Here is an 8,605-nt window from a genome sequence, read left to right as displayed (position 1 = left end):
TAGTAAAATATATTATTGTATATTTTGGAGATCAATTAGAAAAGATGTAATCTCTAGCTGTTGACGAAGTTAAAGGGTCTTTTCGACGAAGAAGTTAAAGGGTATTCTCAGAAGATGGATGAGGAAGTTCAAGAGACATTACTTTTTATGCCTCCTCCTTGTGAACTAATAATGATCTATAAAGAATTGATAGGATACTGTAGAGAGAAAACAACTAGGGTTACATTGTAGATGGAAAATTGATAATACAATGAAAGATAAATAAGAATATAAATACGAAATCTATCTAGGGCTCACCTAGCTAAAGGGCTAATATAAGGCCCAATACAAAAATGGACTAAATTAATTATTATGTTAACATCCCCCGTCAAACTCATAATATGACGGAAACAAACATTGAGAGTTTGTATTCAAAGAAACAAAAACAAGAAGCTGTATTTGTCATTATAACTGGGTCACTACAATTGGTATTAGAGCGGGTGCTTGGAGTTTTCAAGAAATTGATCTATGATGACTTCATGATTTGGTGAATCATAAATTGTTGTAAGTTTTCGTGTTTTAGAGTATTTTTGGTTCTAGAAATCGAACTATTCTTTGATCTTGATTCAAATTCGATTTTCTCTCTCTAGAATTCATGTTGAAATCATTTTTTCTCTCTAGAATTTTGATCAATTTTGCTTTCTCTCTCAAGAAGTTCATTCAAATTCACTTTCCTTTTCTATAGATTTCTTTAAAATTCACTTTCTCTCTCTAGAAATATCCAAGTTCTTGAGATCTTTTTGTTAATTGATCAAAGATAATGTGTCTCGATTATGATTCTTGGATCGTGATGATTGAAGATGTCAAATACAAAGTCAATGAAGAACAATATTATGGATTATTGTTGAAAGGTGGATTAATTACATGAAATACATTGATTTCTTATGGGAATAAGAAAGATAATTATGAAAAATTGATCTTTCAACCTCTTTGTAGATCAAAAATCTAATTGATATAACAATGGATATGTTAGTTTGGAATGGAAATAAAAAGGAGGAAAGAGAAAAAGAATTGTTTAGAAAGCAATATGTTTCTCTAATTGAAGATCCAAGTGATCTTCATGCTCTTGAATTTGTTGAAGATGTTCTTGAAGAAGTTTATCTTGTTCATGTTGTTCAAGACAAACAAATTCAATGCGATTCTCATGAAGTTGTGAAAGTTTTTTTTTTGTTCAATTAGAGTTCAAAACGATGATTGTTTGTATTATTGTGATTCGTTTGAAGGAATGGTACCATATAGAAAGCCTTCAATCCAAGAAGTTCAATGTATCAAAATCCAAAACATTTGATTCTAAAATGCAAAGTTTAAGTTGTGAAGAATGATGTTGTTTTTGAATTCAAATCTTCAAGATCCAAAAAAATGAATAATAATAATAATAATAGTAATAATAAAATAAGATCAAAAACAAGAAAATTTCGGTTTCTAAATAAAATTCTTCAAATGCTGTTTAGATGCCGAAATCAATGAAGAAAAATTGGGTTCCAAAACAAAAGTCATCAATTCTGTTATGAAATCGAATTCAAAACCCAAAATTGTTGAAGATTCTAAAATTCAACCTGATGATGAAGTTAGATCTTGGAGAAATGAGAAGAAGTTCCATGGATGATACAATGTGTAAATTGGAAATTTTCTAATTCCAGCCAAGGAACCTAGATCTTCCATGTTTGATTCATGCACTGTAAATGGGAAAAGAATTTTCAAAGAGGTTTCACAAATTCTCAAATGGATTCCTAAATGACCATGTTAATTCCGATACCTCATCAAAATCAAAAATTCTTTTGACATTCACTGTTCATAGGTTTTTGTTAAGCTAAATTACATTTTCTTTCAATAATCTATTCGATTTGAGCCCAAACTAAATTCAATTACCGTTCACTTGATCCATTATTAAGCCCAAAATTCTCGATCTTTCATTATGTCAAACCCCCGGCCAAGGCGGCAGAATATATCGGACTGTGCGACTAAGTTCATGGATCACATATAAACTAAATATATAACATAAGTACAACATTAAACAAAACAACATTTGTAAGGTTCTTACAAATAATAATATAATATATGAATTGCCTTAAACAGGTAGTCAGATATAAGAAAAGTAGTAAACTAAATTGCCTAAGATCCATGACTATCTGTCGTCTGATTGAAGGTGGATTAATTACATGAAATACATTGATTTCTTATGGGAATAAGATAGATGATTCTGAAAAATAGTGTGCATCATGGATGGTACACCATGTAAATTGGAAATTTTCTAATTCCAGCCAAGGAACCTAGATCTTCCATGTTTGATTCATGCATTGTAAATGAGAAAAGAATTTTCAAAGAGGTTTCACAAATTCTCAAATGGATTCCTAAATGACCATGTTAATTCCGATACCTCATCAAAATCAAAAATTCTTTTGACTTTCACTGTTCATAGGTTTTTGTTAAGCTAAATTACATTTTCTTTCAATAATCTATTCGATTTGAGCCCAAACTAAATTCAATTACCGTTCACTTGATCCATTATTAAGCCCAAAATTCTCGATCTTTCATTATGTCAAACCCCCGGCCAAGGCGGCAGAATATATCGGACTGTGCGACTAAGTTCATGGATCACATATAAACTAAATATATAACATAAGTACAACATTAAACAAAACAACATTTGTAAGGTTCTTACAAATAATAATATAATATATGAATTGCCTTAAACAAGTAGTCAGATATAAGAAAAGTAGTAAACTAAATTGCCTAAGATCCATGACTATCTGTCGTCTGATTGAAGGTGGATTAATTACATGAAATACATTGATTTCTTATGGGAATAAGATAGATGATTCTGAAAAATAGTGTGCATCATGGATGGTACACCATGTAAATTGGAAATTTTCTAATTCCAGCCAAGGAACCTAGATCTTCCATGTTTGATTCATGCATTGTAAATGGGAAAAGAATTTTCAAAGAGGTTTCACAAATTCTCAAATGGATTCCTAAATGACCATGTTAATTCCGATACCTCATCAAAATCAAAAATTCTTTTGACTTTCACTGTTCATAGGTTTTTGTTAAGCTAAATTACATTTTCTTTCAATAATCTATTCGATTTGAGCCCAAACTAAATTCAATTACCGTTCACTTGATCCATTATTAAGCCCAAAATTCTCGATCTTTCATTATGTCAAACCCCCGGCCAAGGCGGCAGAATATATCGGACTGTGCGACTAAGTTCATGGATCACATATAAACTAAATATATAACATAAGTACAACATTAAACAAAACAACATTTGTAAGGTTCTTACAAATAATAATATAATATATGAATTGCCTTAAACAGGTAGTCAGATATAAGAAAAGTAGTAAACTAAATTGCCTAAGATCCATGACTATCTGTCGTCTGATTGAAGGTGGATTAATTACATGAAATACATTGATTTCTTATGGGAATAAGATAGATGATTCTGAAAAATAGTGTGCATCATGGATGGTACACCATGTAAATTGGAAATTTTCTAATTCCAGCCAAGGAACCTAGATCTTCCATGTTTGATTCATGCATTGTAAATGGGAAAAGAATTTTCAAAGAGGTTTCACAAATTCTCAAATGGATTCCTAAATGACCATGTTAATTCCGATACCTCATCAAAATCAAAAATTCTTTTGACTTTCACTGTTCATAGGTTTTTGTTAAGCTAAATTACATTTTCTTTCAATAATCTATTCAATTTGAGCCCAAACTAAATTCAATTACCGTTCACTTGATCCATTATTAAGCCCAAAATTCTCGATCTTTCATTATGTCAAACCCCCGGCCAAGGCGGCAGAATATATCGGACTGTGCGACTAAGTTCATGGATCACATATAAACTAAATATATAACATAAGTACAACATTAAACAAAACAACATTTGTAAGGTTCTTACAAATAATAATATAATATATGAATTGCCTTAAACAGGTAGTCAGATATAAGAAAAGTAGTAAACTAAATTGCCTAAGATCCATGACTATCTGTCGTCTGATTGAAGGTGGATTAATTACATGAAATACATTGATTTCTTATGGGAATAAGATAGATGATTCTGAAAAATAGTGTGCATCATGGATGGTACACCATGTAAATTGGAAATTTTCTAATTCCAGCCAAGGAACCTAGATCTTCCATGTTTGATTCATGCATTGTAAATGGGAAAAGAATTTTCAAAGAGGTTTCACAAATTCTCAAATGGATTCCTAAATGACCATGTTAATTCCGATACCTCATCAAAATCAAAAATTCTTTTGACTTTCACTGTTCATAGGTTTTTGTTAAGCTAAATTACATTTTCTTTCAATAATCTATTCGATTTGAGCCCAAACTAAATTCAATTACCGTTCACTTGATCCATTATTAAGCCCAAAATTCTCGATCTTTCATTATGTCAAACCCCCGGCCAAGGCGGCAGAATATATCGGACTGTGCGACTAAGTTCATGGATCACATATAAACTAAATATATAACATAAGTACAACATTAAACAAAACAACATTTGTAAGGTTCTTACAAATAATAATATAATATATGAATTGCCTTAAACAGGTAGTCAGATATAAGAAAAGTAGTAAACTAAATTGCCTAAGATCCATGACTATCTGTCGTCTGATTGAAGGTGGATTAATTACATGAAATACATTGATTTCTTATGGGAATAAGATAGATGATTCTGAAAAATAGTGTGCATCATGGATGGTACACCATGTAAATTGGAAATTTTCTAATTCCAGCCAAGGAACCTAGATCTTCCATGTTTGATTCATGCATTGTAAATGGGAAAAGAATTTTCAAAGAGGTTTCACAAATTCTCAAATGGATTCCTAAATGACCATGTTAATTCCGATACCTCATCAAAATCAAAAATTCTTTTGACTTTCACTGTTCATAGGTTTTTGTTAAGCTAAATTACATTTTCTTTCAATAATCTATTCGATTTGAGCCCAAACTAAATTCAATTACCGTTCACTTGATCCATTATTAAGCCCAAAATTCTCGATCTTTCATTATGTCAAACCCCCGGCCAAGGCGGCAGAATATATCGGACTGTGCGACTAAGTTCATGGATCACATATAAACTAAATATATAACATAAGTACAACATTAAACAAAACAACATTTGTAAGGTTCTTACAAATAATAATATAATATATGAATTGCCTTAAACAGGTAGTCAGATATAAGAAAAGTAGTAAACTAAATTGCCTAAGATCCATGACTATCTGTCGTCTGATTGAAGGTGGATTAATTACATGAAATACATTGATTTCTTATGGGAATAAGATAGATGATTCTGAAAAATAGTGTGCATCATGGATGGTACACCATGTAAATTGGAAATTTTCTAATTCCAGCCAAGGAACCTAGATCTTCCATGTTTTGATTCATGCATTGTAAATGGGAAAAGAATTTTCAAAGAGGTTTCACAAATTCTCAAATGGATTCCTAAATGACCATGTTAATTCCGATACCTCATCAAAATCAAAAATTCTTTTGACTTTCACTGTTCATAGGTTTTTGTTAAGCTAAATTACATTTTCTTTCAATAATCTATTCGATTTGAGCCCAAACTAAATTCAATTACCGTTCACTTGATCCATTATTAAGCCCAAAATTCTCGATCTTTCATTATGTCAAACCCCCGGCCAAGGCGGCAGAATATATCGGACTGTGCGACTAAGTTCATGGATCACATATAAACTAAATATATAACATAAGTACAACATTAAACAAAACAACATTTGTAAGGTTCTTACAAATAATAATATAATATATGAATTGCCTTAAACAGGTAGTCAGATATAAGAAAAGTAGTAAACTAAATTGCCTAAGATCCATGACTATCTGTCGTCTGATTGAAGGTGGATTAATTACATGAAATACATTGATTTCTTATGGGAATAAGATAGATGATTCTGAAAAATAGTGTGCATCATGGATGGTACACCATGTAAATTGGAAATTTTCTAATTCCAGCCAAGGAACCTAGATCTTCCATGTTTGATTCATGCATTGTAAATGGGAAAAGAATTTTCAAAGAGGTTTCACAAATTCTCAAATGGATTCCTAAATGACCATGTTAATTCCGATACCTCATCAAAATCAAAAATTCTTTTGACTTTCACTGTTCATAGGTTTTTGTTAAGCTAAATTACATTTTCTTTCAATAATCTATTCGATTTGAGCCCAAACTAAATTCAATTACCGTTCACTTGATCCATTATTAAGCCCAAAATTCTCGATCTTTCATTATGTCAAACCCCCGGCCAAGGCGGCAGAATATATCGGACTGTGCGACTAAGTTCATGGATCACATATAAACTAAATATATAACATAAGTACAACATTAAACAAAACAACATTTGTAAGGTTCTTACAAATAATAATATAATATATGAATTGCCTTAAACAGGTAGTCAGATATAAGAAAAGTAGTAAACTAAATTGCCTAAGATCCATGACTATCTGTCGTCTGATTGAAGGTGGATTAATTACATGAAATACATTGATTTCTTATGGGAATAAGATAGATGATTCTGAAAAATAGTGTGCATCATGGATGGTACACCATGTAAATTGGAAATTTTCTAATTCCAGCCAAGGAACCTAGATCTTCCATGTTTTGATTCATGCATTGTAAATGGGAAAAGAATTTTCAAAGAGGTTTCACAAATTCTCAAATGGATTCCTAAATGACCATGTTAATTCCGATACCTCATCAAAATCAAAAATTCTTTTGACTTTCACTGTTCATAGGTTTTTGTTAAGCTAAATTACATTTTCTTTCAATAATCTATTCGATTTGAGCCCAAACTAAATTCAATTACCGTTCACTTGATCCATTATTAAGCCCAAAATTCTCGATCTTTCATTATGTCAAACCCCCGGCCAAGGCGGCAGAATATATCGGACTGTGCGACTAAGTTCATGGATCACATATAAACTAAATATATAACATAAGTACAACATTAAACAAAACAACATTTGTAAGGTTCTTACAAATAATAATATAATATATGAATTGCCTTAAACAGGTAGTCAGATATAAGAAAAGTAGTAAACTAAATTGCCTAAGATCCATGACTATCTGTCGTCTGATTGAAGGTGGATTAATTACATGAAATACATTGATTTCTTATGGGAATAAGATAGATGATTCTGAAAAATAGTGTGCATCATGGATGGTACACCATGTAAATTGGAAATTTTCTAATTCCAGCCAAGGAACCTAGATCTTCCATGTTTGATTCATGCATTGTAAATGGGAAAAGAATTTTCAAAGAGGTTTCACAAATTCTCAAATGGATTCCTAAATGACCATGTTAATTCCGATACCTCATCAAAATCAAAAATTCTTTTGACTTTCACTGTTCATAGGTTTTTGTTAAGCTAAATTACATTTTCTTTCAATAATCTATTCGATTTGAGCCCAAACTAAATTCAATTACCGTTCACTTGATCCATTATTAAGCCCAAAATTCTCGATCTTTCATTATGTCAAACCCCCGGCCAAGGCGGCAGAATATATCGGACTGTGCGACTAAGTTCATGGATCACATATAAACTAAATATATAACATAAGTACAACATTAAACAAAACAACATTTGTAAGGTTCTTACAAATAATAATATAATATATGAATTGCCTTAAACAGGTAGTCAGATATAAGAAAAGTAGTAAACTAAATTGCCTAAGATCCATGACTATCTGTCGTCTGATTGAAGGTGGATTAATTACATGAAATACATTGATTTCTTATGGGAATAAGATAGATGATTCTGAAAAATAGTGTGCATCATGGATGGTACACCATGTAAATTGGAAATTTTCTAATTCCAGCCAAGGAACCTAGATCTTCCATGTTTGATTCATGCATTGTAAATGGGAAAAGAATTTTCAAAGAGGTTTCACAAATTCTCAAATGGATTCCTAAATGACCATGTTAATTCCGATACCTCATCAAAATCAAAAATTCTTTTGACTTTCACTGTTCATAGGTTTTTGTTAAGCTAAATTACATTTTCTTTCAATAATCTATTCGATTTGAGCCCAAACTAAATTCAATTACCGTTCACTTGATCCATTATTAAGCCCAAAATTCTCGATCTTTCATTATGTCAAACCCCCGGCCAAGGCGGCAGAATATATCGGACTGTGCGACTAAGTTCATGGATCACATATAAACTAAATATATAACATAAGTACAACATTAAACAAAACAACATTTGTAAGGTTCTTACAAATAATAATATAATATATGAATTGCCTTAAACAGGTAGTCAGATATAAGAAAAGTAGTAAACTAAATTGCCTAAGATCCATGACTATCTGTCGTCTGATTGAAGGTGGATTAATTACATGAAATACATTGATTTCTTATGGGAATAAGATAGATGATTCTGAAAAATAGTGTGCATCATGGATGGTACACCATGTAAATTGGAAATTTTCTAATTCCAGCCAAGGAACCTAGATCTTCCATGTTTTGATTCATGCATTGTAAATGGGAAAAGAATTTTCAAAGAGGTTTCACAAATTCTCAAATGGATTCCT

The sequence above is a fragment of the Lactuca serriola genome, chromosome 2, assembly GCF_051521515.1.
Source record: "Lactuca serriola cultivar US96UC23 chromosome 2, Lser_US96UC23_V15, whole genome shotgun sequence".
NCBI classification, from domain to species: Eukaryota; Viridiplantae; Streptophyta; class Magnoliopsida; order Asterales; family Asteraceae; genus Lactuca; species Lactuca serriola.
The sequence above is the reverse complement of the archived record's forward strand: the minus strand, read 5'-3'. Positions refer to the sequence as shown.